The sequence below is a fragment of the Myxocyprinus asiaticus genome, chromosome 9 (assembly GCF_019703515.2).
Source record: "Myxocyprinus asiaticus isolate MX2 ecotype Aquarium Trade chromosome 9, UBuf_Myxa_2, whole genome shotgun sequence".
In the NCBI taxonomy this organism is placed as follows: Eukaryota; Metazoa; Chordata; class Actinopteri; order Cypriniformes; family Catostomidae; genus Myxocyprinus; species Myxocyprinus asiaticus.
Genome location: NC_059352.1, coordinates 11,893,943 through 11,914,431, shown reverse-complemented (window position 1 = coordinate 11,914,431; position 20,489 = coordinate 11,893,943). Strand labels below are relative to the sequence as shown.

Genomic DNA, 20,489 nt, shown 5'->3' with positions numbered 1-20,489 from the left:
GGGCTTTGACCGCTTCTGGAATAGCAAGATCTTTGTCCCTGGGGTTTTAATAAAGGAGGTTGTGTTTTCAGGGTATGGGCAAGCTTGGAAAGGCACCTTAGAGATGAAGTAGAGGAAAAGAAAGGATGCAGGAAAGAAAGGATGAAGGAGGATAGATGTGACAGCCATGGGGACCTAAAAGTTCATGGCAGTGAAAAGGCTCATTGTGTCCAGGGATGTGAAATGAAACATGCAGAGCGTTGCTTTTGCGCCATTCTGTCCTGCTCCCTATGTAAACAAGGATGTACCAGTTACAGGACCTGCAGGAAGACCTTCATGAAGAAAGATTAAACGCTCAAATTAACAAAACTACTCCTTTACAACAAACTTTTAAAGGAACAGTTAATCCAAAAATGAAAATTCTGTCATCATTTACTCACCCTCATTTGAATTTTTTGAATCTGCAGAATACAATAATATAATCTACTTAATTAGGGTGTCATTAACAAATAGGGTGACAACATTAAATTGAACATAAATTTACTTAATAAAACTAGAAAACACCCTATTTTATATAACTGAATCGAAATACAGTGATAAACAGCAGTAATTAACTTAATATTTCGCACAAAAAAAAAAGAAGAAAAAAAAAGAAGAAAAAAAAAAGAAAACAGTGGCTTTTGTTACAGTCCCTTTAAGACTGTGCAGGGCTCAAGTGAACTAGTTCATTTAGATGATTCATCCAAAAGAACCGACTCTTTAAAATGAATTGGAGTTCCCAACGCTAAATAGAATGCATTTGTTTATTTTGAACGGTTCATTTACATGAACTGTCCAAAAGAACCGGTTGGACTAAATGTTTTTTTTTTTTTTTTTTTTTTTTGCAGCACTACATGAGAGAGAGGACGGTTTAGGTGATTGTGTTTGATTACTCTTTTGGCTCCATTGATGCATTCGCAACACAATGTGACAAATGTAGCGTTTTGTAAAACTAAACCACTACTCATTAGAAAATATTCACATGGACCATTAACTTACTTTATATTATGAGGTCAACCCTCATGCCAAAGCTAAGGACTTCAACTTCTCAAGTATCACGTTGTAAATCACACCTAATGGGTATAGACTCCATATGTGCACACATAAACAAAAACAAAACCAGCAGGTTCTGTCCCAACAAGTCCTCATTCGAATGAGCCATTTGGGTTTCTGCTTTCTCTAATGCCTACCTACATATGTATAGCATGCACTGTGGTCCTAACAAGTCACTATACTGTATATCGAACCCATAAACCCATCTTTGGAATGACAGAGTGTGAGACCTATATATAACACCCCCACAGGGGCCGAGTACATTGTAGGTGCTATAAGGAGACAAATTCCCAGCTAATTAAGCCACACAAGTGAAGAACCACTAAACATACTCTGCTAAATGTGCGTGCTCTGCATAGAGAAAAGATGTTTACTGGTGGAGAGCAGTAAAACACCATTAGCTGGCCATCAAAGGGTTGATGAGCACTGATTAGGGAAAGAGGTATGGGTGAATAACAAATGACTTGCAAAATGAACTTCAGTCTCCATCAATCTCTTTGTATGTACCTAAGCCTTAAAGACACTATTCTAAACAAAAGTATCTTTAGTTAATCATATTTAGCCTTTTGTATACAAAGTGCTGCACAAATCTCAACATATGGACGAGGTCAGTGTGGAAATTTAACAGGATTTAACCAGACAAAACACAAATTAAATTAGCCATTTAATAAAATCAATGGCTCTCAGTTGGTGTTGCTTCAAGACCCAGATTTTGGACATCAAGTTGAGACCCACCAAAATACCAAACGCCGTGTCTGTGATGTATTTTCTTTGCTTGCATAGTTTTTGTTTTTTATAGTCTTTGAGAATGAGGGCCTGTTCTTGTTGGCATCTGCTTAATTTGTCTGGCAACTTCCTAGTGAATTTTCACCAAAATACTGTTTTGACACCAACAACAAAAGATGTGCATTTTTTTCTTCCCCTTGAAATGTTTATAAACCCTTATTTTGCTATCCTAACCATGCATGAGTATGTTTACCTGCACGTTCCTACACCGATTATGCTTAATAAGCCGACAACGTGCGTGGTCATGTAAATGCCTTAAACTTAAACTTTAAACTTTTTTCCTTTAGCGGGGGAAGGTCATCAATGGTTTAAGCAAAAAAATTAATAAACACAGGTAGATTTTTGCCCATTACCCCGATTTGGCGTTGCATGTAAACACCTTTACCAGCGTTCCCACCAGCTTTAATGTGCGTAAGTGTTGTGCACATGGTTGTTAACAGTTTGACATCAAAAGCCAAAATTAATCAAATTATTTTCTTGCATTGTTGAATATTTTTAAATTATCAATGTATTGGTGTGCATGTTTATGACTCCATGACAATGAGCATTGTTTTCCCCCATTGTTTTCCCTCTGTAACCCTATCAGAACAAAACAGCAATCCCTTTTTGGGTCACAACCCATCAATTGAGAACCACTGACCTAAAAAATGTCATCCTTTTACAAAGCCTTTTGAAAGCTAGTGATTAGTATTGTAGATGTGAGAGAAACTTTCAAATTCTTCATAATGTTTGAAATAGAGGTTAAAGAAGGATAAGACAATCTTTGTGGCTGTCCTTGGCACTAGACACCTAAAATTGTGCTTAGGGCCAAAAACACAGATCTCAGTGTTCACATGCGGCATGAACAGCAACTGTTGTACGAGAACGCTGCCAAACCTATAATTCAGCACCTTGTTCTGGGACCAAAACCCCACATCCCGTACTGACCCTGGAGGAACCCGTTGAGAGCCAATAACCCTCTGACCTCATTACATTTTCTTCTGAAATGTCCCAGGAAAATCCCTTATAATCATTCCAGATTCCAATTTGTTCAAACTCAAGCTGTTTATTTAAAGGCAATACAGTTTTTAAAAATTACTTGTTGTTAGTTCCCCAAAGGGTACTAGGTCAGTGATTTGGGAGAAGCATTGCGGAAATAAAAAAACAGGAGGAACTAGGCTCTCTAGGCACTATGCACTAGGCACTATACACCTAAAATTGTGCTTAGGGCCAAAAACACAGCCGCCAGATCTCAGTGTTCACATGCGGCAGGAACAGCAACTGTTGTACGAGAACGCTGCCAAACCAATAATTCAGCACCTTGCTCTAGGATCAAAACCCCACATCACGTACTGACCCCGGAGGAACCAGCTGAGAGCCAATAACCCTCTGACCTCATTACATTTTCTTCTGAAAAGTCCCAGGGAAATCCGTTATATTCATCCCAGATTCCAATTTGTTCAAACTCGAGCTGTTTTTTTAAAGGCAATACAGTTTTGAAAAATTACGTGTTGTTAGTTCCCCAAAGGGTACTAGGTCAGTGATTTGGGAGAAGCATTGTGGAAATAAAACAAACGGGGAACTAGGCTCTCGGATTACTTGGATAACGAGCTCATGTGTTCAATTAATTGTGATGATGAATGTGGTTATTGTTTACATTTTATTCCTACATCTCAAAACACTAAATTTACTGCAGTTTCATTATTCCAGATGTCAGCTGAAGAGTAGGGTAGTGCCGATAAATCACAATATTTTTCTATCAATATAGAGCCGTTCAGGTTGTTGTCCTTAAACCCGGAAGACAATTAACATTTTCAGGATCTATCTGGAATTTATATGGGTTTTTATAATGCCACTTTTGGATTTATTAGTTAAAGGGATTGTTAACCCAAAAATGAAAATTCTCTCATCATTTACTCACCCTCATGCCATCCCAGTTGTGTATGACTTTTTTCTTCTGCTGAACACTAATGAAGACTTTCAGAAAAATATCTCAGCTCTGTAGGTCCAAACAATGCAGGTGAATGGTGACCAGAACTTCGAAGGCCAAAAAAGCACATAAAGGCAGCATAAAAGTAATCCATATGACTCCTGTGGTTAAATCTATATCTTCAGAAGTGATATGACAGGTGTGGGTGAGAAACAGATCAATATCAAAGTCCTTTTTTATTATAAATCTCCACTTTCACTTTCACATTTTTCTTCTTTTGTTTTTGACAATTCACATTCTTTGTGCATATCGCCACCTATTGGGCAGGGAGGAGAATTTATAGTAAAAATGTTAGAAAAATAAACAGTTTTTCCCTTTGACTCAAGTTTTGTTCTTACCCCATTGGCAAATAGTTTTGTTGTTGTTGTTTTTTCATTTATTTGTTATTTTTTTATAAGAAGCTTTCATTATAAGATTTCTCTGAAAACAAGACAAAAAATCATTTCAAGTCATTTTGTTTCTTAAGTAAATTTATCTTGTTTTAGGAATGTTCTTATTTTTTTATTTTTGTTTTTTTTTTACACATCGGCTTTAAAAATCATATTTGAATTATGAAATCCATTTATGATATCATGACTAAATTGGGACATACACTACCGGTCAAAAGTTTTGAAACACTCATTCTTTATTATATATTTTTTTTCTTCACATTTTAGAATAATAGTAAAGTCATCAAAGCTATGGAATAACATAAATGGAACTATGGGAATTATGTTTTGACTAAATAAAATCCTAAATAATTCATAACTGTGTTATATTTTAGCATCTTCAAAGTAGTCACCCTTTGCCTAGAATTTGCATACATGTACTCTTGACATTTTCTCAACCAACATCTTGAGGTATCACCCTGCGATGCTTTGTAAACCATATTGAAGGAGTTCCTATCTATGTTGGGCACTTATTGGCTGCTTTTCTTTATTATTTGGTCCAAGTCATCAATTTCAAAAAATCTTTTTTTTTTTTTTATTACATTTTAGTTTAAGCATATGCCTTCAGATCAAAACATTTTTAAGATCATGAGAAACATTTCAGTCAAGTGTTTAAAAACTTTTGACCGGTAGTGTATGTCATGACGTGTATCATATCGTGAGGTGGTTGGCAAAACCAAGCTCTAGTAGACAGTTTGAATAACATTGATTCATAAACTAGCATGAATGAAAATAAATTATTGTTGTTACAGACAATTGCTGCATGGTAAATTATGTAAAATAAACTGCAAGACAGTAGAGCATAACTCGAGGTAATTCCAACACTGAGTGGTGCTTAATTGTATTAGCTAATCACAGGAAGGAAGGTTGCAGTGACAGAGCGCTTCAGCTTACATTAGCTCGAACAGTGTTTACTGATGCAAGCTGTGTTAGCTTTTTACATAACCGTCTGTAAAGCAATTTCAGACGTGTGTTTGTGGTAATAAACCTTTGCAGTATAGCTTGTCATAGGAAAGAAAACAGAGATGCCATGATGTGCAAGATCAAATTCCAGCAAGACAAGATGCAGCAAAACATAGGTCAAGTCAAACCACAATTTTCTTTTTTTTTTTTTTTTTTTTTTTTTTTTTATTCCAGTGTTGGGTCCTTTAGGGATACTGACCAGTTGTAACTGGCTCATACTTTGCATGTTTACTTTGAATGTTAACAAATCAGAAAGCTATAAAGCAGCTCGAAAATGGATTCAGAGTAAAATTCCCTCAGATAGTTTACTGCAACTGCTGTATACAGTAGACGCAAAGAGAGAGCACAGATTTTTAAGGGGTTTGAGATAAAAGATGAGGACTTAAGCCCCCCTAAATAGCGACTAGAATCACCTAAGAGTGAGCATGTTTACATGCACATTCATATACCGATTATGCTTCATAAGCTGACAATTTGTGTGGTCATGTAAATCAGAGGTTGCGCTAGAAAAAATCTTTATCCGTCACTCTGATGGACTGATTTGTAAAATTTCCATCACAGTCTATTTTTATCCATAATACTTGTACAAAGGCTATATTTAGGGGCGTACCATCCATTTTAATGGTTGGACAGTGGATATATAATAGATTTTTGACTCCCCAAACGAGTGTGTGAAACCAAGTTGTTCTTTCTAGGCTGAAAAAGCACATACATGCATGTACAAGTTCATGGAACTATTTCAGTGTGTCTGATATCAACATAAAGTGACACAGATGAGAAGCACACACATCTATAGCTAAGTTAATACATTTACTCCACTAAAATAACTAATAAATCTGCTCTAAAGATCATGTTCAAGTATAACTGGCAGTTTGATGCGCAACTTTTTTCAAGCTTTCATTTTGTTCTTTTTGCGCTTTATTATAATGCTGTAACACACTGGCAAAATGACAGACAGCATTTGGAATTATCCATCAATGTTTTGAAAAATCTGTACATAACGGAGAACTTTTGGTTTTCTTCTTTATCAGATTTTTTAAATAAGCTGATTTTTGGGAATTACCAGTGTTTTAATGTACATGTAAATGGGCTCATTCTTACCTATTTCTTGAACAGGTCTCTGTGTTCGCCAAATTAGCATCTAGCTGAGAAAGTGAGTTCATATGCGTCACTGTCAGCCAGAGCATGTGAGCGGAGCGAGCGTGGAGCGTTGAGCGGAGTGGTGATAATTCCACCTGAGTGGACAGCGCCTTTTTGAAGATTCCGCTCCGCTCTCTCAGGCCGCTCAGTGCTCGCTCAACCCAGAATGCGCTTCGTGATATGCTGGTTTGGGAATCTGCGAAATAAGCAATAGGCCTGATGTTATGGAGCTCTAACATTGTTTTAGTGAAGTTGCAAACCTTATAACCTCAATAGCAAAGTATTAATCAAAGATAAGAAGAAATCGAAAGGGAGTGTGGAGAGACTGTGAGAATTAGCAAATATTCCTTTTGGAATCGTACGCGTCACATTGCCAGAGAGCACGAGGATGTGCTACGCATTGTAGTGCAGCAAAAGGTGAGCTAGTAGGCTACACCACTATTCGATAATAAATTAATAGATAAGTAAGATATCTTGTTGTTTTGCCATCGTGTTAGTGCAGCTGCCAGCTAGATGTAAGCCCGGTTCTGCGGGGTTGCGAATGTTAGAGCACCCTTAATTGAATATGTAAGCTTAATAATACTATATATTGGCAAAGCATTTTGCCTTGAATCCCGGCTTACACACACACAAACCCAATAAACACATATGATCTTGCAGATCAGTGTGTCCTAATTTGCAGGCGGAGCATTCTGCTTTCATGCCTCTATTGTACAATTGTGCTTTTGATTGGTAAAGATTTCCGCTCTCGCATAGAGAATTTCATAGCGGAATTATCTCACTTAATCGACTGCCTGTTGCTTTTGGTTTCTGCTTCGGGATAAAGTGGCTCATAACTGCTGGTCAGTTTCCCAAAGCCAAATCCACACCTTAAGGAGAAGTGAAACGTAAAAAAAATTATTCTAGATAAGTGGTTGCAGATAACATCTTCGACACTGCTTGCTGCATTCATGCGCAGAGAAAAAACCTATTAATGATTGTACATTAGAATAAAATTACTTTTCTTAAATGAAGGCAGTGTAATTTGTGAATTAAATAATTTGTATTTGTTTTAGGATCATTAAACATGATTTCATCTAATATATATATTGGACAAAATCTCACTTTATGCAGGCCAAATATTTTTTATTTGTTAAATCCATGGTTAAACCTTACTGTACATATAAAGTCAAGGAAAAAGAAAGGGGGCACATGGTATCTACTAATATAATAATTATTATATAAATAAACACAGTCCTTTAGATTGCATATGATTCGTACATATATTTTTAGGGAATATAATTGTAATATAATTGTAGGGAATATTATTAAAGCAACAACACTGAAAAAGAGAAAAACCTTCACTGCTCTTTTCTGGATAACTTAATACACCCTTTAAAACTGAACACAAAATTAGGATGAGCAATTGCTCATTTTAATTTACAGACACAAAGTCTGATAGCATTCAATCAGAAACCTATTAATCAAATCTACAGTATAATCATTCCGTGGAGACAACTGAAGAACAATTATGAATTTCACTTTTCCCTGCAATATTTTTCCTGGTATCAGTCCATGTTTTCATTATTGCCATAAAGGACTCGAACAAACTTTAAAGTTGAAAAGATTGTAGTTTTCTGGGTCGGTTGTATCACTCGGGTCCAGTTTAAACTGAAAAGCGCATATTTGCGTGTATGCGAGTTTCCGTGCCCACGCACACGTTTTATCACTTGTAGAGGCATGTTTGATGACTTGTTTAAAGTAAATAAAGGTAATTTAGAACTGAATTTTTTTAAGGTATTATTTGAAGATGTTGATGACATATGTGCTAACAGAGAAATATTTGACTGATTACAAATGATAAGGAAGGTCTGGTTCACCCGGTTATCTAACAGCAGTTGTAAACCCGTCCAAAATAAACAGCGAGATTTTATATACAAAAACACAACAATACAATCACATAATTTCAAATGTGTACATTATAAATCATTTGATAATTTAATAAATGTCAGCCTATAGTCTATATTTCACCCAGAGGTGCACCTCAGCCCATGTGGGCAAAGGGGCAGTTGCTTGGGCCACTGCAGCTACCCCCTGTCTGCATGTTTGGAACCAAGAATACTACAGAGAAATTTAATGTCGGAGCGGGATTTGAGCGAACGCTTTTTTACTGGTGAGCGTGAGCGGTACTTGAGCGGAGCGTCCACTTGGGCCGTGAGCAGCTGAGTGGAGCGCATGTGCATGGAGCGGGTTATTGAGCGGAGTGTCACACCGCTCCGCTTCGCTCACATGCTCTGCTGTCAGCGCTTAAACCCCTCAGAGACTTGCTGTTATTATGACTCACCTCAAATATGGCTGCCAGAGTGGTTTCACATCTTTGTCACTCAGTGTACTAGCTGACATAAATGAGAAGAGATGAGAACAAAATGGTTTTGCACACCCCTCTCCCACTAATGATGTTTGAGAAGAATTACGTTAGCTTTCAACACAGGTGGAAATCTCTGTCCTTTTCTATATGCTTATGTGTCTACATGCATTGTGTTAGACTAAATGTGTATGACAGCATAACAATAATCATTAGGCATTTTGTCAACATCATTTGCATAGATTGTTCAGCTCAGAAAATAGTCTATTATGACACTGACAAGCATTTATTTGACATTTATTTAAATATTAACTAAACAAATTTGGGAAGTGTGCAATTTTTTCATAGTTAAAATACTTTCTCCTATCATAGTTTAATATGCAGAGACTATAAGTGTATTGGTTTCGGCTGTGGAACCACCAAAAAAGAACAGTGTTTAACAATGTTTTCAGTTAACATACAAACCGATTAGCATGCTAAGCTAACATTCCATCATTCATTCCCTACAGTTAGCAAGTGAAAAAACAAAAAACAAAACAAATTATAAAATGTTACATTTCGTGCTAATGAATATGGTAGTATTGTATTTACAGACTGTATTTACATGATCATCTATAACTGGAATTAGTTACAAACTTCTGCAGGCATCACAAACATCTTTCATGGGGGGAACTGAATACAGAATATCAAATATGACACAAAGAATATCCGGGAATCAATTGTCGAGAAGTAAGTTCTTCATGCTATTAAGTACATACTTTGAAAGTGTGAATTCAGATGCTAGTGGCACAGAAATGACACACTTCCCCTTTAAGGCCAGTGTTGTCTATTACTGGAATATTCTGGGTTCAGTACAAGTTCAGTCGACAGCATCTGTGGCATGATTTTGATTACCTCAAAGTAAATTTTCTCTTGCACCTCTTTTTCTTTAAAAAAAAAAAAAAAAAAAAAAGAAGCAAAATCTGGGTTACATTGAGGCACTTACAACGGAAGTGGGGCCAATTCGTAAAAATTAAAATAATTTCAAAAGTATAACCACAAGACATAAACAATATGTGTGTTAACATGATTTTAGTGTGATAAACTCTCTAACTTTTCTGTGTAAAGTTATAGCCGATTTTACAACTTCGTTGCCATGTACTGTCAACAAACCCTAAAACCCTAAAATGACAGTAAATATGAAGATTTACACAACTTTACAGGTCAAATAATACATGCGTTTTAACAAAATAATTAATGTAAGTGCTTTTTATAAAATTATAAGCTTTACATTTCTGTCTTTAAACCCTCCAAAAATTGGCCCCATTCACTTCCATTGTAGGTGCATCACTGTAACTGAGTTTTTTTTTCTTTTGTTTTTTTTTTTTTTTTTTTATTATAAAAAGAGGGACGAGTTGAAATAATGTTTTGTGGTAATCAATATTATGCCACAAATGCTGTTGATTGAGCTTAACATGTATTGAACCCAGAATATTCCTATAAATTCTAAATATACATTGATTCTACAATTATAAACCAATTCCTGCATTGCTTAGCCTGCCATATAGCCTACATTTCATCAGAACCTCAAAGGTTATCTGAACCCCCCCTAATTTAGAAATGTCACAGATCCAGAACTGTCAACAAACCAGCAGTAAATTGCACGATGTAGGTGTTCTTCCTTCACCTGAGGTCTGTTAAATGCGACCCTTGCGGTGATGTGGCACTGTGTGCTAGTAATTGGATGACGGAGCTGTCCATCATACAAATGGGGTCGAGAAACAAGAAAGACCTGCCCACATTTTAACAGGCCATCAGCTATGATTGACACATTGAGCTCCGCTGTACTAAAACAGCCCCGAGCGGTTTGCATCTGATTCATTACATCCACTAACTGAATCTTTCAAGACTAGTGTGTTTGAAGTTGTTTTTGCTACTCTTTAATGTATTATTTTCCATTGAATGCAGCTAAGCCAGTTACTATGGGCAACCTGTATCACATGGGACCCATGATAGAACTACTAGAGTATGAGGTGCCTATGGCATAAATACACCGCCACACACTGCATACACACAACAGAGGCAGAGAAACACTTTTTTTTTATCTGCGTCTAATTCCATGAGACAGTGCATGCAGTGTATGTGGGAGGGGTTTGAGAGTGTGAGAATGTGAGAGTGTGTATTCTTTTGATAAGCAATTCTTTTGGCCTTTTAAAAACAAAAATATGTGTTGGGAGCTTGTTCTTATGCCCCCAAAACATATCCTATATGGATTCAAGAAACAGGTATATTATAGAGCATTAGGATGAATCTCACAATTCCTGTCAAGGACATTTCCAGGCTACATTTCAACCAAATGTTAAAAGGAAGAAATAAGAAATTATATTTGCATAAAGGAAATTTTGAAATGAAAATTATTAGGATTTACCAACTAAGCATATACCGTAATACAAAAGAAAAATTATTCTCTCTGTAATATCAAAAAATACTGTATTATACTGCGTTTTAGATATATACAGGCTTCATTTTCTTTCAAAAAATATAGTTTCTTATTTTTTCTTTTGATTTTGGGTTAAATGTGACTTGGACATGTTTTAATGAGATTCACCCACTCAAACTCTGGTTATCAGCATGGGCTTGTTTCCTGATGCGATCACCCACTAAGAGAAAGAAAGAGAAGAAGAAACAGAGAGAGAGGTTGAGGAAGTGGAGAAAGAGAGGAGATCAGGGCACACACTCGTGTTCATCTCCCGCTGGTCCGTATCTAATGTCATTACCATCGCACAATGACACCATAAATAACGTCACTTTTTGTTTAGATAAAGACAGAAAAAATAATCCCACACCCTTGTCCCCCACTTCCACCTGTGGCATGAGAGGCCTTAGGCTCTGATGTGCCAGGCCCAGCTCATCCATTAAAACTTGCATTCCACTTACTCTTTTATGCCACCTTATAAAGGGCACTTGGGTAAACTCTTTGACATTCAGATCCAAGTGCTCAGCATTCCTCTCACCTGACATGGACATCCTTTGCTGGACCAAAGAGCACTTTTATTTGAATCGTGTCATCAAACAGAAGCTACACTGTAATGGTCTTGTTAGTAACAGTCTCAACCAGACTAATGTGAAGTAGATGTACTTCTACTTGGTATCTATCAAAGGCTTTCCATCATTTAAAAGAACTCCAATATTCTTGGAGTGCATTTTGTATTCCAATTTGCTTAGTGTAGGCAATGACAAAAATGGAGAACTAATTTCTGTAATCCGAAGTAGGCTATTTCTGAGTGAAACAGGATATTTAACGAGAAAATATTCAATGAGAATTTATTGTAGAGTGAAAAGTGAGAACTACCATCCAGAATGGATCCAGGTTGGTGACTTCAGCCGAAAAGGAAAGTAATTTCAGAGGCGGAACAATTTATTCAATAATTTGATTTAAACATTATTTTGAAAGATATTTGTTTCACTGGAATATGCATGCATGAATGGATGGTTAACAAGTAAAGTATAAAAACATTGCCCCATAATCTATGATTGTGTTCATGATGTTCTAGTCATAAATACTTTATCAGTGTATTCATAATTTATAAACAATGCTCTATAATAATGCATAATGCATTAACTAATACATAGTTATTATATGGGCTATGCTAGTAAGAATGACCCTTTCATTCTGACTGCAGTATAAATAATAGAAAATTATAGAAACCTTGTTGTTGGACACTGCAGTAAGTAATTTAGCATTAGCAGTGGAGTCACGTTACCACATTGCTTGTGTGCTGTGGAGTGTGGACGACATACAGTAAGCTAAACCACACATAGCAGTGCATGCTAATGACAGACTTCACTTATGCTAGTCCAGTGAAATGTATGTACATCATCCATTTGCAGAGTGAAGCCACAGTTTTAAGGATACAATTAGCCAAGCTAATTTTAGCATTTCAAAATATAACCTGCGGAAAAAAATAAAATAAAAATAAAACGTTTAAACCAGCCAAAGATGGCTTGCTGGTTCTAGCTGGTCTCTCAACCTGGTCTCAGCTGGTGTATTGCCTTGTTTTAGAGGTGTTTTGTCAGTTTACCAGCTTGCCATGGCTTGGAAACTAGCTAGACCATCTTAAACACCTAACATTTTAGAATATACCTTGCTGAAAAAAACAACAACATCTTAAATCAACCTAAGCAGGTTTGTTGGTCTCAGTTGGTCCACAGTATTTGCTGGTTTTAGAAGGGTTTTGGGGCACTTACCAGCTTGGCCAGGCTGGGAGACCAACTAGACAAGATGGAAACTAACTTGGCCTTGCTCAAAGACTAACTAGACCTTCTTAAACCACCTGGCATTTTAGAATATAACCTTGCTAATAAAAATAATAATATTAAAACAGCCTAAGATTGATGGGTGGTCTGTTTGCTGGTTTTAGGCACTTGTCAGGTGGTGAGTCTTGGAGACTAGCTGGGCAACCAGCTAAACCAGCTGAGCACCAGCTTGGCTAGTCTTGGAAACCAAATAGACCAGCTCAAGACCAGCTTGGCCTATCTCGGAGACTAGGTAGACCTTCTTAAACCGCCTGGTATTTTAGAATATACCTTTCTGGGGGAAAACAAAAAACATCTTAAAAGAATGTTCCGGATTCAATACAAGTTAAGCTAAATTGACGGCATTTGTGGCATAATGTTGATAACCACAGAAATTAATTTAGACTCATTCTTCCTTTTCTTTAAAAAAAAGCAAAAACCGAGGTTACAGTGAGGCACTTACAATGGAAGTGAATGGGAACAATGAAAGTGAATGTGGCTATTTTTTGGAGGGTTTAAACAGAGAAATGTGAAGCTTATAATTTTATAAAAGCAATTGCATTAATTCTTCTGTTACTGTAAAACTTGTGTATTATTTGAGCTGTAAAGGTGTTTAAATCATCATTTTTATGGTTGTTTTAGGGTTTGTTGACATTACATCGTCATAGTAACGAAGTTGTAAAATTGGCTATAACTTTACACAGAAATGGTTTGTAAGTGATTTTATCACAATAAAATCATGTTTACACAAATATCCTTAATGTTTTGTGGTTATACTTTTGAAAAAGTGAGTATTTTAACGTAAAAAAATTGGCCCCCATTCAGTTCCATTGTAAGTGCCTCACTGGAATCTCGATTTTTGCTTTTTGTAAAGAAAAGGAGGAACGAGTTGAAATTAATTTTTGTGGTAATCAACATTATGACACAAATGCTTTTTATTGAGCTTAACTTATTGAACCTGGAACATTCCTTTAAACCAGCCTTAGCTGGTTTGTTTGTCTCAGCTGGTCAATTTGCTGGTTTAAGAATGTTTTTGGGCACTTATACCAGCATGAATACCTGTTTGGCCAGGCTAGGAGACCAGGTGGACCATCCTAAAACACCTTGCCATTTTAGAATATACCTTGCTGAATTTAAAACCCATCTTAAACCAGCCTAAGCTGTTTTTTGGTCTCAGCTGGTCTATTTGCTGGTTCTAGAAGGACTTTTATAGCTTGTCCAGGCTAGGAGACTAACCAGACAAGCTGAAGACCAACTTGGCCAGGCTCAGAGACTAGCTAGACTTTCTTAAACTGCTGGCATTTCAGAATATACCTGAATCGTACTGCCGCCTGCCGGCAGGTTTTTCCCCGCCTCTCTAGGGCTGGGGAGGGGGACGAGGGGAGGGAAAAACAAAACAAAAACAAAAAAAGAGGAGAGGGAAAGGGCAAAGTGGAGCGACAGTGAGAGAGAGAGAGGAGAGAGAGAGAGAGAGAAAAAAAACGTTCTCGCCGGGTTTCCCAGACACGCCGTCGCCTGGTCCTCGATCACTTCTCCACCCTCTGGCGGACGATGGCCGCTCCTCCCCAGGCGGACCGGAGCGAGTCCTCTGACCCCTGGCTGATGGAATGCCCTTCTGCGTTTTGGCGGCTGGTAGGAAACTCCTCTGCCCCTGGCAGCGGCTCCACCGCTCCAGGTGGCCGGCAGCGAGCCCCTCCTCCACTCACGGACGGCAGCCATTCCTCCTCGTCCAGGCAGTCAGCAGTGACTCCTCCATCCCCCGGAGGATGGCCACGGCTGCTCCTTTGGGTGGATGGCAGTGGCGAGGACTCCACGACAGCACATCCCTCCTCCTTCCCGTGCTTAGGCACCAATGTAGCAAGGTTAAGGTTGGGAAAGCAGGAGATGGGAACTGGCTGAACAGTCAAAATAATATTTAATAAGCACTTAAACAAAAATACACACAGAACACAAATGCACACATAGCAGCTGCATGTGGCTCTCTCTCTCCCTAACTGCCGCTTTCTGCCGTATTTATCCCTCTCCTCGGCTGATTAGCTCAATTGGGGTCCGGGCATGCGTAGTCACGGCCCGGTCCCGCCCTCCTCCTCGTCACAGTGGGTTAGCTGGCTGACCAGCTAAACCAGCTAAGCACCAGCTTGGCTAGGCTGGGAGACCATTAGTTTAATCAAGCTAAAATCAGCAAACGATTTTAGGCTGGTTTAAGCTGTGTGTTTTTTTTTTTTTTTTTTTTTTTTTGTGAAGTGTGAAGACCGCAGTATAAGGATTATCATTTCATTCACTACCATCCTCTTCACCATATTAACCCTCAGTTCACATGCTATCATACGCAGTTCCATCCTGAAATGGTTGTTTCTGGTCTGACTCTGCAGGAGATTTGACATTGCAAATGGATTTGTCTCAGATCTACTAGCATTTCAGAACAAAGTAAAAGGGAGCTGTTCAAGAATGGCAAGATATTATTTTTTCATTCCATGTTTTTATTTGATGAACGTACATATCTGTCCACTTGGTCTTGCCTACCCTGCAAAGACCCTGAGGGTTGAAGATAACCGTTTGTAAGAGCCTTGTCTACCTGCCATTATCAATGGAGGACAGCTGGTGTGAGGAGATACGCTGGGAATTCATAAAGGTCCCTGGCTTGGCAACATGATTGCTCTCAGCACTGCCTGGATTGAAAACCCCTCCTCTCTTTTATTCTTTTATTTAGAAACATATTAAAGGATCTATAAAGGAAATGGAATTTGAGCATGCAGCTGGCAAGATGCTGCTTGATTTGATAAAACTATGATATCTTTAGGCAAAAGCACTGATTCTGAGCAACTCGGGCTGAGCAATATCTTGAATATTCACAGCATATTTGCGATGATGCTGGTTATGTAAAAACGAAGCAAAGTGAATTTGCATGCATTGTGAATAAAAGGTTTATTCACACTAAAATCACACTAAAATAATGTTAACATACATATTGTTTATGTCTTGTGGCTACAATTTTGAAATGTTAACAACTGGCCCCATTCACTTTAAATTTACTCTAAATGCCTCACTGTTATTTAAAGAGTGCAGCATTAGTGAAATGAATTATTTTATGTGAAATTACATGACTAATTCTAAATTATGTGATGCATTTTCCGATTCCTCTTTATCTTGTGACTTGCAAGTATAAGAGTGTTGTTGATTTGGTCGTTAATATTGATATTCATACTGAGTGTATCAAATATCATCAAAAGGCTGAAAACATTGAGATGGCAGATGCAATACCTTCACTTTTATAGTTTAAAATGGCATGTTCAATCTATATTTCTGCCCATAATTATTCATTCAAAACTCAATATGTTCCAGAGATCTTTATGCATTAGCTAATGAGTCAAGCACTAAAGGAGTAGACAAATAACTGGTCTAATCAATGTTCACTTCGAAAATGGGAAGAATACTTATTCATTTAAAAAGCACCACAGACCGGGGATCAAATCTGTCTCGTGTGGCACAAAAACTAGATCACAATCAATACTAGCTAAATAAACTGGGGGGAGAGTGCATGCCAATGCATGCTGCATCATAGATATGCAGGGACATGTTGCTGTTTCATGCATGCTTGAAACTTGAATTAACACAGACAGCACAATCAGCAACCTTGCTATCCATGAGTGGGGGGATGTAATCCCATGGCTACCTCGGAGCAGAATCTCTATAGCCATCATCATTAAAATCCCACCATTTCACACCAAAGGCTGAGAGACCATAATGTGTCCTTTCTGCAAGCTCTGCAGTTTCATCTCGCTCATTTGAGACCGAGGAGTACACACCACCACCATGAATTATTGGCCATGGGATGCATCATCCCGCAAGCTTTTAGAGGTATCGAGGAACAACCACGAGAAGGAAGCATGCTTATCCTACAACTTTCTTCTCAACCCTACCACTCATCAGCCATCTAATAGGGGTTTTAGTCTTCATTTATCTTCATTTATGGTGGGGAGAGGGGATGGTTTTGTTTACCATTCACAATGTTAGGCATTTGGATAAGGGAGGAGGGGTAGCGAACATATGCAGTGTTTGAGAAGGGGGAAGGGCATTTTTTAAGAAAGAAATGGCTTTGCTTTCCCCTAGACTCCTAATTACTCTGAAACATTCTTCCATCCTCTAGTAGTCAGTGCTGACAATAGTTGAGAATTAAAGATGCTAGATGCCCACAAAATGGAATTAACATTGAGACGTAAAAGTGCTATCTACATTCATCATGCTGTCGACGACGCAATTGAAAATGGAGCGAGTCAATACAATAAGATGACAATATGCATTAATCAACTCCATTTACCCAAATGTTATTTGCGCATATCCCACTGGCATTGTGTGTCACACAGCAAAGTTTCACAGATGTTGGTATTGGTTTTATTTGACAAACAAGTAGTGTGTTGGAAGCAAGCAGTCATATTGCTCCCTGGTTGTACCCTCCCCCATTCAGTTGAACTCCACACAATCAATGAGAGTTTGATTTAACACTTGCAGCTCCAGAAATGATGTGGGAGCCGTGGTCTATCCTGCATTTAGCAATGCAATTGACTGTTAGTCCTAGTCGAGTCAGTGATGTTCGATATCGATTCAAGCAGCCATAGTGCACGAGCATGCCAGACATTGAGAGGGTTTTTCATGCACAAACAACCTATAAAACAAATTAAATTTGCTCATATGGATCTCCTACTTAGCATTTGAAGTATTGGAGAAGCTCTTCATTTGGGCCATTCCGATCATGGATTCCTAAGCTAATGTTTAAATATAAGTGACATTACAGAGTTCAAGTGAAAATTTCCACTTGTACACATTCCTTTGGCAGTTTCCTGTCTCCGCTCGTAACAGATGTTTTGTTCTTCATGTCTCATCTCTTAGTTGGATTCTGTTGTTTTAAAAGGATAGTTCACCCAAAAATTTACATTTCATCAGTATTTACTCACCCTCATGTTGTCTTCTTTCTCTTTTTTGTGGAACACAATTTTTTTTAAGGGTGCTTTCACACTTGGTTTGATTGCTTGGACCGAACCGAGTTCGTTTAATCCCCCATCCCTCTGCCACTGCTGGTCCAAACTGCGGTCCGATTACATCATCAATGTGAGTACAAGCGGCAGCTGTTTACTACTGTAACTAGGCAACAACTCAAGAAGACATCAGCTTTGTTGTGTTATTGAAGTATTCATCTCTTTGGATTTACCACCAAAACTTTACATGCACAAAACGACAATAATGTTTGTCCGCCACGGATACATTGAATTGTGAAAAATATTAGCCTTTGTCTGTCGCAAGCCCGCGGATGCGTTGCAAGAGATGTGAAGAATGTGAGCTGCTCTCTGAAGGTGATTTATTTGGACACAAGCTGGTATGAGAAATGCATTTTACCATAATAATTGCGATCGGAGCCTGCAAAGACACAAATTATACGTCATCAATAATGGTTCACTTCCATGATTTGGCACGACTGTATTCATATTAGCAGCGAACCACACAAGAATTCACATGAACCATACCCCAGACCACCTTTTCAAGTGGACTCGGGTGTGGTTCGTGGGTGCGCATCCGAGTTCGGAAAACAGCGTTCACATCACCCAAACGAACCGAACTTTGACGTCATTTGAACTCGGATGTGCACCTAAAGTGCTAGTGTGAAAGCACCCTAAGAGTCTATATGCAGCTCTTTTCCATACAAGGACAGTTCATAGTGACTACGGCTGCCAAGCTCTAAAAATGACAAAAAGCTCTGAAATCTCAATTGTGTTTGCACTCAGATTAAAAAATGGCACATCGACATTATGTGCCATGTTTTACGCCATTGATGCCAAATTCCATTGGTATTGTAGCCAAATGCAGCATGCCAGTTTAATTATGCTGAATGGAGAATGAGATTTAAGAGCAGCAGCAGTGAAGATTATTGGTGTATAACATACAGCTAAAATCCCCCATTGATCACTCTGGCCTTTGCTAACAGAGGAGCATTGCTCATTTGTCTCCTTCATTTGGAACATTAATAGATAAAGTGTGTAATTTCTAGTGTCACCTATGGAATTGCAAAAATAATTACTGTTTTTAAACAGATTTCCCAAACACACCACCCATCTACCATTGGTCGGCACACAGATAGTCCCGCTGCAAACTCATGTCATTGGTTGAGCCCATATTGAGCTGATTGGAATGCTCAAACAAATAGAGCAATGGGGAAAGTGCCACAGAGCCACAGTGTTTACACTTTTCGTGGGAATCAACCTAAAAATGGCTTACTCATAAGCTCTGCATATTAAATTTGGATAGGGAAAATTATTTTATTATGGAAAAGAATCACCCGCAAAATGCAAAAATAAGTGGACCACACTTGACCACGTTGACCAAAACACTGTAACGGCCATGCAACTAAAGCCCACTGTGCTGAAAAAAAGATATCAAGCCTCAAGGGTAAATCTCTATTTTCTTTTATTTCATACACCTGTCACATTTGATGGGTGAACAGCTGGGATGGTGAGATACAGTACTAAAATCTGAGCATAATATTATCAAAGAGAGAATTCCCTTCTATCCTTTAAATGGCTCAGCTTGGGCACAATAAATCCACTAGACCTCTGTATCACTTTGTAATCTGCTTATCTAAAGGGCAGGGTCCCAACCCTGTCAAAAGATGGACCGTTTCCAGAATCAAACTGATCTGCTCCTCTCGCTGAATTTTGGATGAGTGAATCAGTGTTAGAGGAACTGCTTTGAAACTATAGTTTTCCAAGCTACAAACCACTCTTAATATAACAGTTAAACAATGCTTTAAAAAAACTAGTTTGCTACTACAATTTATTAAGAAAAATTAGCTAGCTACATTGGCTCTACACTCACTGAGCACTTTATTAGGAACACTATGGTCCTAATAAAGTGCCTGACGTGGTCTTCTGCTGTTATAGCCCATCCGCCTCAAGGTTCGACGTGTTGTGTATTCTGAGATGCTATTCTGCTCACTACAATTGTACAGAGTGGTTATCTGAGTTACCGTAGCCTTTCTGTCAGCTCAAACCAGTCTGGCCATTCTCCGTTGACCTCTCTCATATAATATATAATATATCCATTCATTGACCACATTTACTGTAAATACACACCACCAATGTCTATATTCTTGCTAAACCTTAATTCCAAAAAGAGTTTAACGTGATCTTTTACATTGAATAAAATCTGCATAGTCTGCATAGCAATCACAATCTGTATAAAATATGTGTTCTTTCCCCTTCTCTTCTGCTCACTCTTGCCATTAATCAAATTGCCTTTTAGGATTTTAGTCAAATCATTCGTTTTTATTTATGTCCTCAACAACAGAAGACAAGAGGCTGAAGGATGAATTCATGAAAAAATGAAGGCAAGTTTTAGGGGGCTTTCACACTGGGTCAGCTTTGGTCTGGTTTCACACTCACTTGCGTTCATCTTACGTCATCACAAACACGCATGGAGAACACAATGCGACTCATCATACTTTTTTTTTATTATTATTTTGGTG

General features: G+C 38.1%; 1 protein-coding gene across 3 annotated transcripts in view; it reads left to right on the top strand.

Annotated features, from left to right (window-relative positions):
• Positions 1–20,489, top strand: part of LOC127446535 (neural cell adhesion molecule L1-like protein) — a 136,300-nt gene that overhangs the window by 14,624 nt on the left and 101,187 nt on the right. Inside the window, exon 1 of one of the 3 annotated variants that reach the window (XM_051707523.1) lies at positions 18,065–18,082. The exons of the other annotated variants lie outside the window; for them this stretch is intronic. The gene's annotated coding sequence lies outside the window, so the exon portion shown is untranslated. Of the gene's footprint in view, positions 1–18,064; positions 18,083–20,489 lie in introns of those variants that run through there. 3 annotated transcript variants of the gene reach the window in all.